Consider the following 24,505-nt stretch of genomic DNA (forward strand, 5'->3'; position numbering starts at 1 on the left):
TCATTGGTTTCCTACTGATTTCTTTGAAGGTTTAACTCGCAGTATGTTGTGTCCTATAGCTTATGTCTGTTTAAGAATTTAAATTTCAAGTCATTTGATTTCATATTATTTTTCTTTCAATTTTTTTATTTTCTTTGCTAACCCCTTGTTAGAATAGGACCTCATAGTAGCTGCATTGTTAGAGTTGCATGCATTGAAAAATGAAAAAATACAAAAATATTGTTCTTTTGGTGTGATATTTTGAGACAAGAAATATATTTTACTTCAATTCCAAGATAAAAGAGTTTTTAGAACCAACAAAGGCCTCCTTGTGAACACTCACATTTATCTTCTACTGAGTGTATTTTGGTAAGTTGCAAGACAAATATTGAACCTTGGAGTAGATCCTTAAAAAGATTTTATTTTCAAGAGATGAATTACACAATAGATTCCTATCATTGACCTCATGCAAAATGAATGCCCAACAAAAGTGGCACTAGAAGCAGGGCCTACTTTTCTAATTTTTGGAATAATAGAAAATTTTCCAAAGTTTCAAAATTCTTCACTTTCTTGCAAATCTAGAAATTTTCTGAGTCTCTCAAAAATTTAGGTACGCAGCTCCACAGGTATGCAGGTCCGCAGATACACAAATCTGCAGGTCCACAAAATTTTGTCATGTGCTTCTTTTTGTGAGAAAGTGTGCTACTATAGAGGTGCAATTTTTCTAGAATTGATGCAAACTGGAGGATTTTGATCCAAAGTCCCCATTTTAGTGAGCATTAAGATCCTCATCAACTGCACATGAATTCCTTGAACTTACCCATTTCAATAAGAGGTGTAGTGATAAAGGAATTCCATAAATTCAACCACTTCCTTTTGATATTTCATCATCTTCTTTAGTTCCACCTCTACTACAACCACCTAGTGGACCACCACATATTCCAACAGTTCCACCACCGCAACCACCACCATTAGGTCTGCCAAATCCTCTAATGGCCTTTTTTGCAAACACTATAGACTCACCCATCAACTTGAGAGGTTCACTTCATGACCTCCCCAAGAATCCTAAGAAGTTTTTCCCCAAGGTTCATTTATGGAGAAACACGAACTACAAAGATCACATCAATGTATTCAAAGAAATTTGTAACCGAAAGTAGATTGCCAATGCGGATGTGGTTCTTCATTTATTCCCTTACTATTTAGGGGGAATTTCCTTTAGTTGATACTTTAATCTACCACCTAGATGCATTGGAGATTGGGACACCTTTGAAAATTTTTTTTTAGAACAATTCAAAACTTTCATCAATCTGGCTATGATACATCAACAATTCATATCTATCAAAAAGGACCTAGTCAAGAGAGTTTCACACTTTAACCATCACTTTCATATGGCATAACACAAGTTAGAAATGCCATACACTATACAAGAACTAGCTGCTATCCAAATTTATTTCAATGCGATGGACCATCTTATAGCTATCTTTCTAAGAAGACTTCCTGCAACAAATATTGACACATTGGATAAAGTCTTCCCAAAAGCGATCACTTTCAACAAACAAGCCAATCCCAATGGAGGAGGATTGATGCTTCCTTCACAAGCTATTATAACAACACCAACATGCCTAGCCATGACACCCATGGTGCCTAGCCAATTCATACCCATGAATCTAGTTCCATTACAACAAATGCCCACTCCACAAAATTTGACTTTGACATATCCAGAATATGAACCCCCGAAAGCTACTTTCTTCAAACAAAAGACATCAACTCTAGCTGAGGTAGACAACAGTTTAACCTTTGAGTTAGGTCAAATGAAAAAGACTATGTCACAAATGAATAATGAGCTAACTCGCTTAAGGTTGTCGCAAGGACAAAAAAAAAACTTTCAAAGAAATAATGTTGGTCCTTACAACAACAAAAATTACAATCAAAATTACAATTGGAATTTTTCTTGAAATAACAACAATACAAGAAACAATAATGGGAGAAACAACTTTAACAATGGCTTCCAAAGATAGAACTGATAGTGGAAAACATGTCCAAATAATGGAAGCATTCATGTAGAGAACAACAACAACAATGTTTAATATGGTGATATCAATCAATATGATGATATTCAAAATGCCCCAAACAGTGATGGTTTGTGCTATAATGGAATCAAGACATGATTTAGAATCAACATGCAAATGATAATGTCCCTCCTATGCAGTTTAATGCTATGCTATTAGATTCTTATGAATCCACACAGAATGCACTAGTTGAACAACCAACTAGTGATGAATTATCTTTTCCATTTAGCCAAGAACTAGATATTCAACATGATGAGATGTTTGCTTTTCACAATGATAATCGAAACACCTATAATTTGTGAAATAAAAAAGAACCTTTGATGGATGGGATTCCTCCAGGACTATAACCAACTCCTCCTAATCTAAGAGCAAGTAATAATCTGGTGCCAATTAGGCCCCCATATGGAGGACAACTCAATCATAATCAAATAACAGTTCCTACAATCTTGAAAAATCTAGCGTGGTCTATTGAGAAATAAAATGCAGTAGAAGATTTGAAACAAACTAAGGCCAACATGTCTATGTTTGACATGTTGAAAAATTATCCTCAACAATAGGAAGCATTAATGAAGACCCTGGATCATACAAAGGTACATCAAAATATGAATACTATTTCTCAAAAAGTAGTACCTCAATAGGTGAATGATTCAAAAGCAATGCCGACTATGTTTAAGGACAAGGTTGAGGTGCCTCAATTTCTACTAAGTATCAGAATATATGGGAAAAATATTCACAATTACCTAATCGATTCAGGAGCCTCATGTAATGTGATGCCACTATCAGTAGCACAAAGCTTGGGAGTAAATCCCCATCCTTCCAATCAAATAGTAATACAATTGGATAAGACTGAGGTGAAAGTGATTGGTGTGTTGAAAGATGTCTGCATACAATTGACAGTCAACCCTAGTACTCAAGATGTTATTGATATACATGTGGTTGATATACCTAAGACATACAGATTACTACTAAGCAGGGAATGGAAAAAATGCCTAAGAGGATGGTTCTCTATGGACTTCACTCAGTTATGGTTACCATGGAAGGGTTGAACAACCAAATCAAGATAAATGCAGAACCAAAGTTAAAAACTATGGTTACTGAATATAATGCTCCTAATGAAGTAGCATTCTTGCAATCAGATCTAGGTTCTTATAAAGTGATGGCTTTCTCAACCAAATATCAGATGATCAAAAGTCCAAGATTTCAATTCCAAGGCAAGAAGTTGTAACACAGTTTGTAGACAACATGGTGGCTAATCTACAATGTTTAGAAGAGGAAGCTAACCCTAGTATCCTACTTCTCCTAGGATTTTGTTGATTGCATAGAATTAGCCATTCAGAGTTTGAATGTTCATCATGCCAAGAAGCAGTTACTAAGGTATTGACACAAATGATGGAAGACATGAGCAATAACACACTGAAAGCTGAACCCATGGAAGATCAAGCCCTTGTAAACATATTTTAATCTATTGAAAATCTTGAAGAAGAAATTGAAGACTTGAATGCATCATATAGTGATACCTCTTCAGATGGTGGAAGTTTGTCTTCTCCTCCACCAAGGATGAACAAAATAAAAAGGAGAAGACGGTATGTGAAAGGGCAAGGATGGACTTCAGTAGTTGTTCAACCAATAGCCAAGGTGGATGAAATCAATGAATTGATAGGGGAAATCAAAGATAAATAAGAAAAATATGCACTCCCAGTATCAAAGAGTGACAATGGAAAATCAGTAAGTCCACCTCGAGAAATATTAAAGTGGGTACCTAAGAGACAATCTTTTCAAGCCCAAGTAAAGGAGAAGACGAGAAAAAATAAACACAAAGTTAGAAAACCCAAGGAATGCCCAATATGGACACTTCACTTTGATGGTTCTAGATGCAAATTGGGAGCCACCATGGGTATTGAGTTGGTCAATCCTAAAGGTAATTCTTTCTATGCTGCATATTGATTATAGTTCAAATGCACTAATAATGCTATAGAATACAAAGCATTGATTTGGGGACTCCTTTTTGCTTTGGAAAAGGGGGTTAATGCTCTCATCATTGAGAGAGATTTTTAGTTAGTTGTGAGAGAAGTAAAATCATTATACTCCTACAATGATAAGAGGTTGCTTGCATATAGGAAAAGAGTATGGGATTTAATGGATGATTTTGAAGCTTTGAATGTGAGATCTATTCCAAGAAGGAAAAACATGGTAGCAAATGCTCCAGCTATTTCAGCTAGCGCCTTAAAACTAGTCAAAATAACCAAATTGAAAAGATTTTCAGTCAAATTGGTTGCTGTTCCATCCATTCTAGATAATATCATGGACTTCCAAGTCTTTCAGGATGATCAAAATATACTCAAATTTGTCATGAGCAATGGCCACTTTAAAGGGCAAGAAATTGATGACACGTTAGACAAAAAACTTGAGAATGATGAAATTGAAGATGAGGATGGGATTCTAAAGGTAAAGACTAACACTATTCCTAAGGGGATGGTTGAGTTGGAGTGCATTTTTTACCGTGACAAATCAACACTTAATAAGAGAATGGCCAAAGAAAAAGGAATAGAGGAATGCGACCCATACAATTTGGGCACTGAAGGTGATCCTAAAATGGTAAGGGTCAAGAAAGCATGCACTCGACAAGAAAGAGAAGATATGCTTAAATTACTCTCAAAGTATAAAGATGTCATTGCATGGAGCTACAAAGAGCTAAAAACATATGATCCTGAGATTATGACACATGACATTCCATTGAAACCAGATGCAAAGCCTTTCCATCAAAGGCAAAGACCAGTCAATCCTATCATTGAACCATTGATAATGAAAGAAATTCAAAACTTTCTTGATGCCAAGATCATTTTCCCTATTCGTCATTCCACATGGGTGGCCAATTTGGTACCTATATAGAAGAAGACTGGAAAATTCATCTTTGAGTTGACTTTTGCAAGCCAAACCTGGCATCTCAAAAGGACAATTATCCTCTACCTTCACTAGATGAGGTCCTACAAATTTTAAATAGTTCAAAAATGATGTCCTTCTTGGATGGATACTTAGGATAGAATTAGATAATGGTTGTTGAAGAAGATAGATTAAAGACAACATTCACAACTAAGTGGGGAACTTTCGCCTAGAGAAGAATGCCTTTTGGACTGATCAATGCAGGGGCTACATTTCAATGAGCCATGGATGTAGCTTTTAAAGGATTGATAAATAGATGTATAGTCATCTATATGGATGACTTGATGGTCTTTCCAAAAGATCAAAGCACTCACATTGCAGATTTGAAACAAGTATTCAATAGATGTCGCAAGTACAACATATCTCTCAATCCTAAGAAATGTTAATTTGGCATCACTTAAGGAAAACTCCTAGGTCACATCATATCTAAAGAAGGGATCTCCATTGATCTTGATAGAATTGAATCTATTTTAAAGCTATCACCTCCCCACAGTCAGAAGGAACTCAAATCTTTCTTTGGGAAGATCAATTTTGTCCGAAAGTTCATAAGTGGGTTTGCAGAAATAGTTCATCCCCTCAATGACTTACTCAAAAAGGGGGTTAAGATAGAATGGGTTCTAGAAACTAAGAATTCATTTGAGGATATCAAAGTGTCCATTTCTACAGCTCCAATATTGGTTAGCCTAGATTATGGGTTACCTTTCAAAATATATTATTTTGCCTCAAAATATATTATTTTTCTTTTATGAGTTGTCCTCTTAAAAATGTTGAGTTGAAATACTCTAACTTTGATAAACAATCCTTTGCATTAATCAAGGTAGTGAAGAATTTTCATCACTACATACTCAGAAGTAAAGTGTATGCAATAGTACCTAATCTAGCAGTAAAGATGCTTTTGATGTAGAATGAGCTTGGTGAAAGGAGAGGCAAATGGATGGAAACACTTCAAGAATTCAATCTAGAGATTCAACCTATGTGATTGGTTTGAGGACAAGGATTCTCTAAAATGATAGCTAACAACTAGGATGGAAATAAAAAGGAATTCAAGTTTGACAATGAAATAGATGACAAAGATCAAGAGAAAAGGATTGTAATATCTCAAGTTGACATTGACCATGGTGTGGTGACAGATATTTAGTACCAAGACATTGTTTATTACCTCCTACAAAATTAGTATCCCAGTTAGATGAATAGCTCGTAGCATAGAGGACTCAAAATGAAATGTGAATCTTATATGCTACGTGATAGAAAGTTGTAAAAAAGGAATTAGTACAAAAGGAATTACCAAGGGATATATCTCAAGTGCTTAGGTCATGAGGAAGCCAAGGAAGTCTTAGAAAATTTTCACAAAAATTATGGTATAGGACATGGTTCGGTAGAAGCAACTGCTCACATGATTCTAAGATCAGGCTATTTTTGGCCCTGTATGTTTAAAGACACTTTTGAGTACATACATTCTTGCCATATTTGTCAGACTAGTGCCAATAAAGAAAGGATTCTAGCGATGCCCTTATAGCCTATATTTGAGATATGCCCCTTCGCAAAGTGGGGGCTAGATTTTATTGGTCTAGTCAACCCACCATTGTCAATGGGACACACATTCATTCTCACAGCCATGGATTATTGTATGAGATGGAAAAAAGTAGAAACCTTTAGGAATTGTACTACTAAGGTCGTGACTGACTTCTTAGAAGAACATATTGTCACTAGGTTCGGGATGCCATTTTCCTTGGTATGCAATAATGGGTCTACTTTTGCATCAGCATTCTTGACCTAATGGGCATTTGAAAATTAAGTCATTATCAAGTTCTTTTCAAATTACTACCTGCAAGGAAATGGGGTAGCAGAATCCACAAACAAAAACTTGATTACAGTTATAAAATAATTGTTGGAGGAAAACCATAGATGTTGGCATACACAACTTAAATATGCTCTATGGATAGATCGAGTAAGGATCAAGAATGCTTGGGGAACTTCTCCATACTTGCTTGTCTACAGAAAAGAACCAGTATTTTTGCTCAACCTTAGAATTTCTATTTTGAAATTCATGAGTGGATATGCTCAAGATGCTAACAAAGTACAGATCAGACTAATGAATCTTTTAGAAATGGATGAGAAGCAGACAGTTGCACTAGAACACATGGCTAAACATCAAGCTCTCATCAATAGGTGGTTTGATAAGAGGGCCACAATTAAATCCTTTAGGATTTTTGACCTTGTTCTACTTTGGGATAAGGGAAAAGAAAAGTTGAGCAGCCATACCATGTTTTAATGCTTGTGGATGAGCTCGTATTAGATTGTAGAAATTCTTGATGAAAACACTTTTAGGCTAAGTTCCTTATAGGGGGAATTTCTACCTTTTCTCATAAATGAGAAATTTCTAAAAGATTATTGTAAAGCCTAAAAAATAAAAAATAAATTAGTTAGATTTTATTTCTACATCCTGGTTAGATTTTCATTTCTGTAAGTGTGTTTATTTCTACAAGTGTGTTTCCTTTCAGTTGTGTGTTTTCTTTAGTTGTGTGTTTTGTTTTCAAAGTTGTGTCGGTCTTATGGGGTAAGGTGTACTTGAGATTTTTTCTCTCAAGATTTTACTAACCACTCTTTGGTTTTCAATTTTAAGAAGGGGTATTTCCTTGTCAAAAAATTTGGATAATTGTGTGTCTTATATCAACCGAACAATGGACTTTTTTGTGGAAATAATGGATTTTCAGTCGAGAAGTCAGAACTCTAGACCAACAAGTTCTCAACACTTTGCAAATTTTAAAATTTGATCTTTTTTGTGTTGTTGAATTCAAGTCAACAATGATGAGAGATGATCCAAACTTCAACTAGTTCAACTAGGAGGGGTCTCCTTGAAAGGTTCCTAAGATCATTGATTGGCATGAGAGTTTCTAAAAAGTTCTAAAAGAGGAACACAAGGAATGTTCACCAGAGATTGAATCCAAGAAACAACACTAATTTCCTAACTACATAGTCTAAGCGTAGTCAGGATGCAAAAGATAAAAGTGGGAAGAAAAGAATATGGTGTTAAGACTAAAGGATTCCAAAGATCTGAAATGGCAAAAGATGCATTCTCAAAATAGAGTATCTTATATTCAAATTATCACTTCATCAAAAGTAATATCTTGAATGACATGGAGCAACTATTCAAATGGTCAAAAAATTAAAATAACATGGCATCCCGATAAGAGCCCTCAAACTAATTCTCTCATCTAGTCGAGCAATTGATTGATAAAAAGTGCTCATGGAGATTCTGAATGAATGAGCTAGGGGGAGTGGAAGATTGTTTTCAAGTTATCAAAAAACTTTTGTAAACTGCATCCTAAGGCATCAAAGGGAATGAATACACATTGCACACATTGAGCTTGAAGATTTTGGGTCTTGAAGTTTTGACTATGAAGTCATTCAAAACAAGTTCAAGATATTTGAAGTTTGGTTATTGTTTGACACACGTTGGAGGAATGTTTGCTAATGAAGAAATGCCTTAGACATTTCTTCCTTTTATCAAGGGCTACTTGTTGTGCTGTCCACAACACACGCCCCATTCCTCAAAAGGAATGGGGACCCCCTACCTTTTTGACTCCCAGATTCATAGTTTGAGAGTCAGGAGAAGAAATTTGATTATAGTTAGAGTCAAAAAAATTTAAAAATTAGAAAAAAAGAAAAAAAGAAAAAAAAAATTAAAAATTTAAAAAATACCAAAAGGGGACCTTTTTTTTTTTTCTTCTTTATGATTATTTTAGTTTAATAGTTTTTATGTCTTATCTTTAGACTAATAAACATTTTTCTCATTGTGTGGAGGTGATCAAATGGTATCCACATTTGGAGTAGCACCCAAGCTTGTAGTGTTCAAGTTTCAAGGCGTACCATCCAAATCAAGATTTCACAATGATTATGCTGAGATCTAAGATACTAACCTGGGACACACTAACTTAAGGAAATTCTTGAAAACCTATAATAAACCAACCAAGAGATCAGACTTTGTTTCATCCTTGATATGTTCTGGGTTGGTGAATGTAGCATCACATCCCATATTAGTGCAATCAGTAGAATTAGTAATGAAATTGGCACAACATTTTGTTTCTAAAGAGAGAGTGGTAAAAAGTGTGATAGGAGAAGTGGTCCTTGATCTTTGACCCAAAAACATTGAGAGGGTCTTCAATCTCCCAAGATCCAATCAATTCATTAGGCTCTCATATGAATCAGCAGAGAGATGGTATAGGGAACATATGAAGCAGGTGATAGATATTATACATTCATCTTATCTCATTGAGAGACCTCCTCAAGGAAGGATAACAGGCAAAGTGGATATGACTTGGGGATATATGAAGGAGGATATTGGCTACTCCATCATCCTTTTGAGTAGAGTCATGGGTTTATCTATAGTAAGCCACCTCAATACCTTCATGATCAACTTTATTGAGACCTTCAAAACATCAAAGATACCATTGGACTAGGCCACCACACTAACTGAAACCTTGTGTGAGCAATTGAGGATGGTGAAAGACAAGAAGAAGTTTTATATGATGTCTTACATAGTATACCTACTTGCAGCAAGGGCAATAGATTACCCTGGATTGTATAGAATGGGAAACATATAGGATCCTAATGCTCGGCCTTACATAGTCTACCCTTAACTGGTGAAGAAGAAACTATCTGATCAAAGCAAGGAATAAAGAATCGTGAATGATGTGTTCATTTTTGTGATCATTTGATTCATTGAAGGAAATTATGGAAAGAGGCTATCTGACGAAGAAAAAGCACAGATAACAATGCTCAGGGCCTATTTCATTCAATTTAAGATGTTTACATACCTACGGGTAGGTGGTGCCACTATCAACCCCAAGAAACTCCCTAGATATCTGAGTGATAGGTTGGTGCTATTGGAGATTTTTTGGCAAATTGAATCTACATATGAAAGGGTGAAGAGACAAAGAAGACCTTGTTGGACATGGCCTCTTGTCATTGGACCATACAAGGTAAAATGGAGGCAAGACATTTTGACTTTTGAATGGGAATGGGAGAATTATCCCCTTAAGGAGTACAATTCCCCTATGATACATTTTGATAATGTTGAGAAAGTAGAGAGTATGGCTGGAAAAGAGTTTCATCATGAAGATGCTATTGAAGATCATTGGATGAGCATGACAAATGACTATGATATTCACATATGGGATTACTGTAGGATGACTTTGTAGCTGGAAAAGAAGACCCTCAATCTAAATATTCTAGAGGAAATAAGGCAACAAGATTCTAAGGAGCTATTGGACCCCTTGTTCAACTTAGATAAAATCAGAGAAAGACCCATTATGAATGCAGAAGTTGACAGAGAGGAGGGTGATGATATCAATCATCAGGCAAGACATGTGGTTAGAATGATGAAGGAATGGATCAAGCAGCCTTTTTCACTTGATCCCATACCTAACACTATAGTCTTTCATGCTCAAGACTGCCTTGAGAAAGGTAGAGGAAAGAAAGTTATAGTTCCTACTTTTGCACTCCAATCTCCCATCAGGCTAGAGATAGTATACCAACTTGACCACCCAGTTGGATACTATCATCCTCCACAGAGGATAGGAAAGAATAAAAGGAAGAGGACTTCCCAACAAAGAATTCAAGTAGAATAGGGTGAAGTGTAAGCACCTTCCCATCAGCAACTAGAAGAGGTACAAGGATCTAAGGATATCGGAGCTTCTCAAGTCTAGGATAGTCCTCCACTACCTCCCTTTGTGCCTACCCAATCAAAAGAGGAAGAGAGTTAGCAAGTTTCTATCCCTCTAGTGCAAGAACAACAAGCTTCCCCTTCTACCTCTATAAAACAAAAGAAGATTAAGATCTGAATGAAGAAAAGGAAAAGGGTGACTAAGAGAATGGTGCCTTCTCCTTCTATTCCTGAAACCATCCCAAAAGAAGAAGAAGAGGAACAAGAGGAGACAAATGAAGAGGAAGAAGTACCCATACAAAGGATAATCTAGCTAGCTAGAGCCATGGAGGAAGAAAGGAGAAGAAGTACCTCAAGCATATCAGCATCTACTTAGGCAAAAGCCTTACAAGTCTCTTCTTCGGAAGATGAAGTGCAATAGTGGGTAGATAAGCAAAGTGAACAAGGGGATGATGTATTTAAAATGTCTGATTTTGACTTCATGCCTATGGGAATGATGTTAATTGATGGAAATATTAGGCGTACTCCTACCAATCAATCTCAATAGGAAGGTTGGATGAGGATACCACTAGGCACACAAGGTCCCAATCATGCTCACCCATCTTCACCACAAGCTATGGTGGTAGATAAAGGTTTGGTTACTCCCCAACTTCTAGGATTAGAGCAACAAGTTTAGAAGGAATTGTCACAAGAGGAGCAACTAGAACAAATGGCAACTGATGAAGCATCAAAGGAGGGAAAAATAGCCAAATATTCTCGATCACCTCCCCAAGATACTAAGGTGTAAGCTACCAGATCCACTGAGACCAAGCAAATAGAAGGAGAGCCCTCACAGATAGAAAAAACTCTGAGGAGGAGTGGTAAGGGGAAGAAAGTTGCAGGACATACTCCCTCGTCTTTAATAAGAAGACCTATGGCTAAATACACTCCAAGGTGGCTACAAAAGGAAGTGATAAGAAGCTCCAGACCCAAATTCCAAGCCTCAGAGGAAGACATTTATGAGATTGTAGAAATTTTGAATAAACCTGAGTCACTGGCACATGAGGCAATACCATTGGCATTTGTTTCAAGTACACAAAATAGCCCAAATTTGTTTGCATAGGTAGCTATTCCTCTTGGAGATACAAACATAGAAAGCCTTGGTCCCAAGGATTATCAATTTGAAAATGTCATGTTGGGACAACCCACATACGATGCATCCCGATTAATGGAAACCATGGGAATTAAGGAAATCATGAAGAACATGGGGGAGGATGAGATGGAAATTCAAGTGCTTCGAAGGTAGGTTGAGATCCTAAAGGGATATTTGGCCAAAGTTGTTGGTCCTCTTGATCCTAAGCATCTTGAGGAGACCTTGAATACTATTCTTAGAGAAGGGGGAGCAGTCCATGTGGATCCATTTTTGAGATCCTATCAGCAATGGTGGAAGAGTTTTGAGGAAAAAGGAGTCATGATTATCACAAAAAACCTAAAGATGCTACATGCTACATAAGAAAATGTGAATAAAATGGTGGCAATTTTGAAGCAAGACTGCAACATTATTGATTAAGTACAGGCATGGAGCAAAGATTTATAGACTCTTCAAGCCATTTTGATTGATGTCTATATAGGAGATGAATTAGATATGATTAATGACTAGATAGAAAAGATAGCAGATAGCAACAAGGTAATGGAAACATTACATGATGCAATTCATCGACTAATGGATCAGGCCCAAGAGAAAAATTTGGAAGAAGAGAGACACTATAGTGATGCCTATTTAGATATTTTTTAAGATGAGGGATGTGAGAGATTACTACTTGTAGATATTGTAGTGGAGAATTTTAAGAATATTTTTATGGAATTTGATGATGAGGAGGACATCTGACAAGCCTTCAAAATCAAGGAAGCATTGTTAGAGTTGGATACCAAACTTGGAGATTCTGTAGATACCTAAATTGAGGTAGACAATTATAGATGAAAGGTCAAGGAAAAATATGAGGCTTTGGATTTGCTATATGTGGCCAAAATCATTGAGATTATAGAGAAATTCAAGGGCAAACATCCAAACATACCTTCGGGATGAAGAAGAACAAAACCCAAATGCTAGAATTTTAGTTTTGACACTTAGTAAAATTTTGAGATTTTGACCTTGTCAAGGTCCATAGGTCTACAACTATGCAGGTCTATAGATTTGCAACTTTGAAATTCTAGAAGTGCGTCGAGAGTTAACTGTTAGTTCCAAAAATAGAGCTTTCCATGCATCAGAAACACATTCTTATGGTAGTTTAACTCTGACTAATTCCCTGTGAAGGATCAGCTTCTAATTTTTGCATCTCTAGACACTTCCACTTTGACTCAAAGCTTTTTCATGATTTTCTCTCATAATTTCTTTGATTTTTGACATGTAAAGGCTCATGCATCCAATTAATGAATATAAAATGGATGGTGTTCTACTAAGCAACAGTTAGATAGGTAATTTGTAAATAATTAGTTTGTTTTATTAGTTGAAAAGCATCTTAGTACATGAAGATATCTCTCACTCTCAACACAAATTGAGGAGATGATTTCTTATAAATACCCTATTGTAATATGTAATCAAGGTTGTCATTATTATGCAATAAAATTATGCTTTTGGTGCTAGCATTCAGAGTGGAGTTATTCTTTCCTGAATGTGTCATTGTTTTATGGATTTTATTCATGATATTGTGATTGAGCCAAAGGTTTATTGCATTGTTTATGGTTGTGCAATCTTTTAGTTCTGTTGTTTGCTATAGATATAAGAATTTTGCTAACATAATAAGCTTGAGAAGAGATCACCCGATTTGTGTCTACATAGTTTTTTGTCTTGCATGAGCGCACTTTCCATGGCCTTGTGATTTGATGAAGAATAAAACATCATTCTATTTGTTAAAAATTCTCACCGATGATTACATCAGTGGATTCTAGGAAGCGCTACTCCTATTTTCATTGGTTTCCTACCAATTTCTTCGAAGGTTTAACTCATAGTGTGTTGTGTCTAGTAGCTTATGTCCAATTAGGAATTTCAATTTCAAATCATGATTTCATGTTATTTTTCTTTTAGTTTTGTTATTTGCTTTGCTAACCCCTTGTTAGAATAGGACCTCATAGTAGCTACATTGTTAGAGTTGCATGCTTTGAAAAATAGAAAAATAGAAATATATTGTTCTTTTGGTGTGATATTTTGAGACAATGAATAGATTTTTCTTCAATTCTAAGATAAAAGAGTTTTAAGAACTAGAAAAGGCCTCCTTGTGAGCACTCACATTTATCTTCTACTAAGTGGATTTTGGTACATTGTAAGACAAATACTGAACCTTGGAGTAGATCCTTAAAAAGATTTTCTTTTCAAGAGAGGAATGACACAATGGATTCCTATCATTGACCTCATGCAAAACAAATGCCCAATAGTATGCTTTCCTATTTTCAATTTCTAATGCATGCAATTAGATCAAAGTATATGTGAAGAATTAAAAGTTAACTAGTTAGTTGAAGATTTAAAGTTTTAAAGTTATTGATTCACCCCTTCCCTCTCAATAACTTGGCTTTTTCATGATATTTCCAACTATTGGTATTAGAGCATTGTGGTTCTTAGGAGAAATTTTAATAGCTTGAGCAAAGATCAAAGGCCATGGAGATATTTAGACTTGGCAAGGCTATTGACAATGAGAAGCTAGATTTGGAAATGGCTATTTCCCAACTCAAGAAAGAAAATGAGCATGTCTCTCAATCCCTAAAAAGAAGAAAATATCTTCCAATTTAAATGAATGATCATCTCTACATTGAAGAGAGAATTGAAGACCTTCATTCAACAAGTAGCTAAAATGAAACAAATGAAGCAATCAAAGAACTTTTAGAAAAGAATGGTTCCCTCCAAGAAGAAGTAAAAAAACTAAGAAGAGAACAAGAAATTTAGTTAGTAAGGCTATGTGAAGTCATGGAAGAGAAAAAAAAAAGATAAAAGAAGAAATGGAAGGAAAAGATAATAAAATCCAACATCTATCCCTTTAGTAGACTGACTTCATTAATCAACTCATGCAAATGAAGAAATCGTGAACCTATAATCTAAAAATGAAAGATTGCAAAATGACCTAAACTCTAAAGAGAAAAGTAATGAAAGAATGATGAAATTCCAAGCATACATGAATTAGTCAAATGAGAAAAATCTCTATAGGAAAAAAGGAAAAGCAGGAATTGGATATACAAAAGAAGGAGAATCATCTAAGCAAGGAGCTCAAAAGAATCAAAGACCTACTTGCAATCACTATGGTAAGATAGGTCATACATTAAATAAATGTTGGAGCAATGGGAAAGAAAAATTCAATGAAAAATGCTACAATTGCAATTAGCATGGTCATATGGCTAATGAATGCAAAGAGAAATTAGGATTTGAAGGCAAATGTCACAAAAGTAAGAAGCATGGACACAAGTCATCAAAATGAAAAACCAAGACATTGAATATAGTAGAACAAAATGTGAAAGCTATATTTGGTTGGGACTATAACACTTGGTGCAGATGTCATTACTATGCAAAATTTGGACACATTGGAATATACTATGTAAGGCATCGCATGAGGAAAAGAGATACTACGAAAAGATGTTTTATCTATATAGAACTTGGTCATCTTGCCAAGAACTATATGAATACTAGTAAAATTGAAGGTGAAAAGAAGGCAAAGGTTGATAACATTAGAAAGTAGATGAGACAATAATGGGTTCCAAATTCTACCAAGAATGCAAGTCCAAGAAATGATGAACAAGTCATTCAAGAATTGGGTGACTCTACCATTTCTACTTAATTTCTCAAAGGAGAACTAGAACTAGGCTACAAAAAAAATCATCCAAATCAGTTCCAATTGAAAGGACAAAAGGATCCAAATAAATTTTCAAGATACAAAGGGATCACTAAGTAAAAGGGTACCAATTACTACTAAGTTACTTTCCTTACTGAGTGAGGATGGGTCCCAGACTCTATTGAGCAAGGTCAGGAGTAACTAAAATTTATGTGGCTACCAAATGATGGAGGACTCTACTGAGTAATCAATGCAAGAAAAGTGGATGATAGTCTGTCACTTTGATCTACCATTCATACCAAGCATTTATGGAAAATTTTGATAAAAGGAATGGAATTGAAGTTATTTTTACCATAAATTTTTGAGAGCAAATTGTGTAGAGTGATCTTCAAGAGTATCCAAGTGATTTGAGTGAATTTTTATTGAAAATTTTTGAACTCTCTCAAACCCTAAAGAGTAAAGATGGCATCCAACAGTAGCAAGGAAAAGTAAGGTTCAAAAATGTTGGTTCATGGTGTAGAATGAAAAGCTCTAGACTTTAAGCACACTCCTGCAATCACTAAAACCCTAGATCTGAGTAGAGTGTAATCACAAATCCCTCCAAAGGTATTATTGATTAACAACATCTATTCTAATTTCAAATGTATGATTCAAGCAATTGGTACACTAGAAATGGATGAAACTCTAGAAAATTTGTGTGTAAATGGCTTCTTGAAACCCAAACATCAAAACCTCAAGACTAAAGGATTAACCCATATTCCTCACATGCCCTATGAATTCCAAGTGAAATGGATTAGGTTTATTCCTAGTTAGGTGCACAATGGATAGTTATGGTTAGAACAACTAATTTTAATCATGAAAAAGATTATTCATAGAATCACTAGTCTCTCGATGTTGGCTAAAGCCAAAATGACCAAAACCCTAGGTTGGGTTGTACTAGAAAAGAAAACCCTAGTAGAATGGGATGGTAGAGTCATGAAGATAAGTAGTGTCACTGACAAGGAATTAAAGTTTGGTATTCATATCATTGCACACAAGATCTACAGTTGAAGCAAGTTTAATAATGTGTCATGCAAATTAGTTGACCTTGCATACAAGGTAGTCAAGAATAATCTTTCACTTGACCTTGCCAAGCTACTATTGATTCAATTCAACAAGAACATGGAGAGAATTAGGATGTCAATGAACAACCCATGTAAGTTTGGATCTCTTTTGACATGTTTGTTCTTTTATGTTCAAAATTTATTCCCTTCAAAAGGTTCAGATGTATGGAGAAAAGATGTGCTAGTACTCTACCAGATTAATGAGTACATCACTAAAATGTGTGAAATTATAATAGTATCATGGATAACTATTTTTATGCATTTAAATAGAAAATAAATAATAGATTTAGGATTCCAAGTAAATTAGTTAAAGATTACAAGGATGGTGTGTTTTTCATGGTAGATAGTGATAAGGTATACATTCAGGTAGTTAGGCCTAGAATTGCATGGGTGAAACCTCTTAGAGATGAGGTTCATATAGATGAAACTAAGGTTATGATTGAGGCACTTGTAAATGAACCAATTTATCCCAAGGCTACATATTTTGGTACTTATGATGAATCCAAGGCTAGGATAGAAATAGAGATCAAGCTCCCTTAGGCGGTAAATAAAGGCAAGAAAAGAATTGCCAAGTTGAAAATTAGCTCTACACTTTTGTTGATCAAGGGAAAAGGTGAGGATGAAGAAGTAGAAGATGAGGAAGAATTAGAGGAAGAGGAGCCACTAAATAAAAAGGGCAAGGTAATCATTACCAATCTTGCTAAGACATCCACTGCTATGTTTACCAGAAGATCCTCAAAGAAGAAATTTGATAAGGAATGAGGAGATATAATATTTAGAAAACCTCCACCCACCTTCCAAGATTGACTAAAAGAACTACAGGTTGGGTTTGTATAAATTTTTTTAAAGCTTTTAAGTATGAAATTAGGACTAAGGAAGAACAAAAGAAAATTGAAGATCCGGTACTAGATAAAATGGGTAAGTGGAAATACTCACCTGACCAGCTTGCCTCTCAAATTCCTAATATTTTGATGGATAAGGTAAAGCCAAGATGGGAATTTTCCATGCAAATTGTTAAAGACATCTATGGTCAAACCATGAGGTAGCTTATACCAAGCTTAATATACAAGGAGATTAAGGAATCTCTAAAGAAAAATGAGAAGAAATTAACTCTAAAATTCAACACCTTTCTAGTTTTGATAAAAGATATTGAGCATGTTGTAAGGAATGCAAAAAATACATGGAAGAATGTATATCTTCCTCATAAATTGAGTGATTTTGTTGTTGATGTGAAAGATGATGATGATGATAAAGAAGATAAAGATGAAGAAGAAAATGATGAAGAGACAATACATTTTGATACTATTAATTATGAAGAGGAACAAGAGCAAGAGGCTACTAAGGAAGGAATGTAGGATGATGAGGAAATTGACCCAATTAAGATTGTCATAGTAGTTACTGCTTCACTCCCTCACTCTCCAAGGAAATAGTGACAACATCAAGCATAGAGATAGCCTCAATAGGATTCATTGTGAAGTTATCAATGACAACATTAACATTCAATCAATCTTTACACTAGTTTAACTCAGCACATCATTGACTAAAGTGATCTCCACTTCATCTATCTAGCTGTAGACTCTTCCCTCTTCTACCATGTTGGATACAAAAATTTTTGACACATCAATTTTGGATACATAAATATTGGCTACTATAGCTATTTCTACTAGTATTTCTACAATAAGTGTAATATCAATTTTTGCGGCTTGTCCTATTTTGTCTACTATTATTTCCATTCCTAGTAAGAAAGAAATAAGTGTAAGGATAGTTGAGATCAAGCCTCAACTGAGCACAAAATTTTTGTGCCAAGGAAATGAAAAGGAGGAGGAAATAGACCTTGATGAGGAAATAGTAATCCCAAATTGGTACATATTCAAACTCAATCTAGATCAAATGCAGACATTTGGTGAAATTCTCCAAAAGAAAGTCAAGCAACAAAGGCTAAGAGAGGAAGGAGACAAAAAATTTAAAATTGTTGTGGATGCCAAGAATATTTTGGCAAAGGCTATAGGTATAGAGGTTGATTCATCTCAACTAGTTTTGTATCAACTAGTAGAGGCAGTCTAGAAGTTTAATGAAGATCTAGATGGATAGGATAAATTATTAAAAAAAGTAGAGAAAAAGTTTGAAAATAAGGTGTTAGATGACATTTCTCAACAAATTGCCATTTATCAAGTATAATTATCTACAATTTTGGGCTCTCTAGAAACCTCTTGTACTAATGCATCATCACTTTTTGGTAAGTTATGTGATGTTTCAAATTTCACTAAGAAAATAAAGGAAAAATTGTCCAAGATTGATGATCTCTAGGAAAGTGCTTAACAGTTGTAGCTTGACCCTAGTTCAAGCTCTGCTCATTTCAAGAAGATTAGTTTTCTAACAAATATGCAGGTAGAATCACTTAAAGAAAAAGAAAGAATCAGATCTACATTGGTAGATATCAAAAATATGATTCTCCCTAACATGAATGCACTACAGAAGCATATTGCACATTCCAAAACTCTCATACATGACAACAACTTCTCCATAGTAGACCACATGATTGAGTTGTTAGTAGAAGTGCAAATTGTGCTACACACATGTAAGGTCTTGTAGGACAATTGGGACAAAACTTTAGCTATCATATTGAAGGTACATTTAGCCTTTTTATCTCATTGTGCAATTAATATGTAAATATATAGAATAAATCTTTGGCATTATTGTCAAAAAGGGGGAGAAGATATGGGAATGATGAGTTATGGGGGAGAAAGACGTAAGAATTGATACGTAAGCCTAAAAAGGAAATGGGGGAGATAGATGTGAGATAAATGTAAATAAGGATTCAAAGAAGAATGTATAGCAAGTGTATATTTTATATAGAAAGTAGATGTATTCAGATGTATAGTATATTGAATAGGAGCCTTAGCATGTACAAAAATATATCTTCAAAACCAATTTTGAAAGATCTCAAAAAAATTATACTATACCAAGCTAGAATCACAAGGTGATGGATAAAGATATTCAGAAACATTTTGAATTCAACTTTGACCAATAAGTGTTTTTGTAACTAATGCCAAAGAGGGAGATTATTGACATATTAGTCATGTTTATTATTAGTGACATACACTTATTTAGATTGTAAGTATCTACCAATATTATTGTACAATTAACAATGTTAGCCAAGAATTTTAGTTGTTATTGAGTTCTACAATTGCTATCGAATTCTTTGGACAATTTCACTATATACCAAGTAGTTACAATTATTGTGAAGATTAGTAGTGTAAATCGAGCATCTCAATGTATGCCAAGTTTACCAATGTAAATTGAGTTGTGTAGTGCTTACTAAATTCATAGTTAATGTGATGTGAGTCCATTGTTAACTGAGCTACTCAGTATTAACCAAGTGATATAGTTTATACTGACCTCGAGGTGATAGTGCTTACCGAGATATGTAGTGTAAATTGAGTGATTCAATTTATATGTTGAGTTTCATAGTATTCACTAAGTCACTAGTGCAAACCAAGTTCAAGATGACTTGCAAGTGATTAGTATGGATTGAGCTTCTATGTCTACTGAGTGCATGATGATCTCAAGCATTGGTAGTGGATACTGAGTATCAGAACCTCACCAAGTCAATCTTCAGAACTTGAGTGTCTACATTTGAGAAAATTTTGTAATTGTATAATTGGATTTGTATATATATGTAATATATTATATCACATCCAATGAATGTATGAAATATATGTCAAATACAATGTAATTGAACCTAATTGTAGAAGAGCAAAAAGAGTGAATTACAAAGGCTACAATAGTATAAGGAGAAGAAAAGATTCATCTATCACAATAAGGTAATTTGTACACTCAAAGGAATCTCATTCAACAAATCATGTTGTAGATCAAATATTAGCTATTTCTTCATCCTAATAGGTGGATCAGTCAAATCCTTTAAGAAGGTACAAAGCTAACAATCTTATGTAAATCTCTTTATCGAGTGCATACTTCATTGTATGTTTGTAAATCCTTTCACAAGATGGACCTATCAATCCTTATTGCTCCTAAAAAGGTAGATCATTAGAAGTGATCAATATAAGCCTTAATAGGCCAACTTTATACCCCCACCCCAATTTTACTTTCTATTTGGAAGGTTTCTGGGTCACCAAATCTATGTGTCAAAATGTTATGTATACTTTCATGTTTTTAGTTTCTTATGCATGCAATTAGATCAGATTATATGTAAAGGTTCACATGAATAGATTTCCACAATCAGATAAAGTATGAAGATTCATATTCTGGATTCGATTGTGTGCCATATTTTTGCATCAACATTTCAAATCACACTTTGTGATCCATCATTAGGATGTGAAAAGCTGGAGGAGAAAAATATTTTTGCATCAACATTTTGAAACACACTCAATGATCCATCATGAGGATGTGAAAAGCTGGAGGAGAAAATATTTTTTCTCCTCCAGCTTTTCACATCTTGATGATGGATCACAGAGTGTGATTCGAAATGTTGATGAAAAAATATGGTACACAATTGAATCCAAAATACACATCTTCATACTATATGTGAAGAATTAAAAGCTAATTGGTCAGTTGAAAGTTAAATGTTTTTAAGTTACTAATTCATACCTCCCCTCTTAATAACTTAGCCTTTTCATAATATTTCCAACAAATAGCATCATAAGACCATCATAGGCCCTAGCCATCCCCTATGCATAATATCCCAAGCTATGAATATATTGTCAATACTATCATAAGAAGGACATCACTACTAAAACATGCTACAACATAAGCATAAAAAAATCTAACATTCTAGAAGTAAAGCATAAGATAATCCTACAAAAATGGATAACATCATCTATCATATACTAATCAACATAATAAGGAAATACATCAATAACTAACATCATCTAAAAATGATATATAAGCATTCCAATGAAAGCATAAATCACAAGAAAGCATACTCAAGAACCTGAAGTACTAGGAAAAAACATCTAGCAACAATCATGCTAGGATAAGAAATAATCTCTATACACCAGTCCCTAGCAATGGTGTAGGTAGTTACACCTCCCAACCATGTGGCACCCATAGGTCCACTCCCATCATGCTAATGGAGATAATGATCCAACCACAAACACACACGAGAAAATGCCATGGCTATCACACATGCTAGATAATATGATGACTAAAACCAAGACATAGAAAATGCATAAACTGTAGATTTTGGTCAGACACTCAATGGGCTACTAAGTAGGGGCTAACATCATGGAGAATCACTTGGCATTGACAAGCCCAAGCTTAGATCATGTGTTTCAACTCCTCAACAGAGGGCCCCACACACACACACACATTTTATTATCTTAAGTTTTATTACCAACCAGTGTATCATTTAGTTATCACTTATTCAAAACTTCTTTACTCCAACCCTCAAGAAATAGAAACTAGGTTATAGAGATAAAAGCCCCCCTCCATATGCTGCCCTACCCTACCCATGCTCATCCAATGATGAGTACCCATAGGCATGAAAATTCCCAACCCAACCTCAATGATCATAATTTTCAAAAGTACCACAAAATATTAGGTCTCACAAGTCACTTGACAAGTGTACACATACATACTTGTGTGTGGTACACCACTATCATGAAGATCATAACACAAGGAATGGATGAGAAAACAATGCAAAAAGTTACTCAACCAAAAATAAACTTGGGAGGACAGATGCAGCATGCATCCCAATGCAACATAAAAGTGCAACAACAATCAGACTGACATCCAAATAGATCATCCAAGTTAATGACCCACATTATGCTAAGAAAACTTAAGAAAATAGGGTGGCATGCAAAACAAGGTAAAAACCCCAAAAATTGGAAAATTCTGAAATTAAAACCCATTTGACCTTTGGGTAAAAAACCCCTAAAAATCCAATAATATTTGGGTTCAAAAACCATATGCAAAAATATCCAACATAATGATGTGAAACCCCAAAACCCCATCCCAAAAATTAGGAAAATTTTCATACCCAACCAAGCAAGAAAAACCAGCAAATAGAAATGGAGGGGAGCATTAGTTCTTAGCCTCCAGCCAAACAACTACCAAAAATATAACCTAAAAAGAAGAAGAGACAATAAAATAGGAAACCCTTACCTAACAAAAAAAGGGGTTGAAACTAAAGCTTGCACAATAAAATAAAACATCCATCAAAGCTACCAAAAATTACAGCAAAGCAAGGTCTACCCAAGCCAAATCCAACAAGACAGACCTCATGAAGATCCAATGCTCACAACTCCCAGAATGAAAAAATATCCAATCCTTTAGGAAGAGGATTTTAGAAAGCTTTCAAATTTATATTTTTAAAAAGTGACAACTAAATAATAAAATCCCTTTTTCAATACTTATTCATTTTTCGAGTGAATAGTCGATTAATGCAAATAAATAGTTAGAGTAGCTAGACTCTAAATCAACCCAAAAAAAAAAAAAGGTTATTCATCATAATGAGAATTCACCTAAGGAAATGCTACCAAAAATTAAATTAGAGAAGATTTAAAGCCCAAAAATCCAAAATCTAAGAAATCACTAAACAACTTTTGTGACAATGTGAACCTCTAAATGCATAGACATGCTCACTAGTCTGATCACATAATGTAAATGAGTTTGCATTTAATATAAAAATAAAAATAAGGATATGTCAACCATACAAGGACAACATTGGTAAAATATGAATGGCCAAAACACTAATTTCATGTGCCACTACCAAGGATATAAATCCTACACACTAAAACACATGATCAAGTGTAATTTCATATAACATCATAGCTAAATAAAATTGCATTAAATGCCTAAGTAATCCATATACATCACTCATATTTGCATAAACCATAAATAGATAAGAATGATGTAAATCATCACAGTATAAAATCCATCACATAACATAAATAGAAAACATGTACAAATACTAGATAATCAGATACCATCAGAGATCTAGTATCATCTCAAAATGGCATCAACATGCAAATATGATAAATTGAATAGCATAGCAATAAAGAATCTATGGGACTAAATCAAAGTATAACATTCAACCCTAAGATCATCTCAAAATACATATAATAAGAGTATCAAGTATCTCTCAAAACAAAATAGACAAGCTATAGACTGCAAACACAACAGGCACTACAAAAAGGCTTGGTGAAGAATGTGAAAAGGTTTCCCTTCCTCCCTCTTCTTTTCGATGTTAAAAATGTTATCTTTAATAGTGCAGAATGAGATGTGGGATACATATTTGTGGCTTCTAAATGCATCACCTTAGTGGTGTATTCAGCTATGGTCTCAAATTTTGTGTACATGGACTCTTGGTTATCAATAAGATCATGAAGGGACTACTCCAATCTATCCATCCTATCATTACATTTATCATTTCCATGTTGGGATCCTTCCACCTTACCACCACCCTTCTCTACATTACTCATAAGGGGAGTGACATCACCACCCAAGCTCTTTTCTAGGGAAGGGTTGTCTTCAAAGGTATTAGAAACATTGAAGGGGATAGGGTTACACTTTCTCTTGGAGCCTTAACTAGTGTGTATTAGTTTCATTTTCCTCTTTTGAGTAGGTTTAGTTTCTATCTCCATGGATTTAGAGGTTGCAATGTTCTCCTTTTTGGGTGGGGTTCTAAACTTTTCCATTTTAATCATCTTGCTTAATCTCCTAGTAATTTTTTTTCTCCTACTTATATCAATGTTTGAGTCAATAAAACTAATATCCTTCCCAGTACCAGGGGAATTTTTCATAGTTCTTTTCAAGGCTGACTGAAGGATTAGGTTATTGCAAACCTAAGGGGTATAAATGGTTAGGGGGTTGATAATCAGGGGTGGGTTGAGGGCTTGGTGGAATTTTTAAAGCTTGAATAGAAAGGCCTAGTGAAGAATGTAAAAGGGTTTCCCTTCCTCCCTCTTCTTCTAGATTTTAAAAATCCTATCTTCC

The sequence above is a fragment of the Cupressus sempervirens genome, chromosome 6 (assembly GCF_028749045.1).
Source record: "Cupressus sempervirens isolate cs-2001-9-10 chromosome 6, ASM2874904v1, whole genome shotgun sequence".
In the NCBI taxonomy this organism is placed as follows: Eukaryota; Viridiplantae; Streptophyta; class Pinopsida; order Cupressales; family Cupressaceae; genus Cupressus; species Cupressus sempervirens.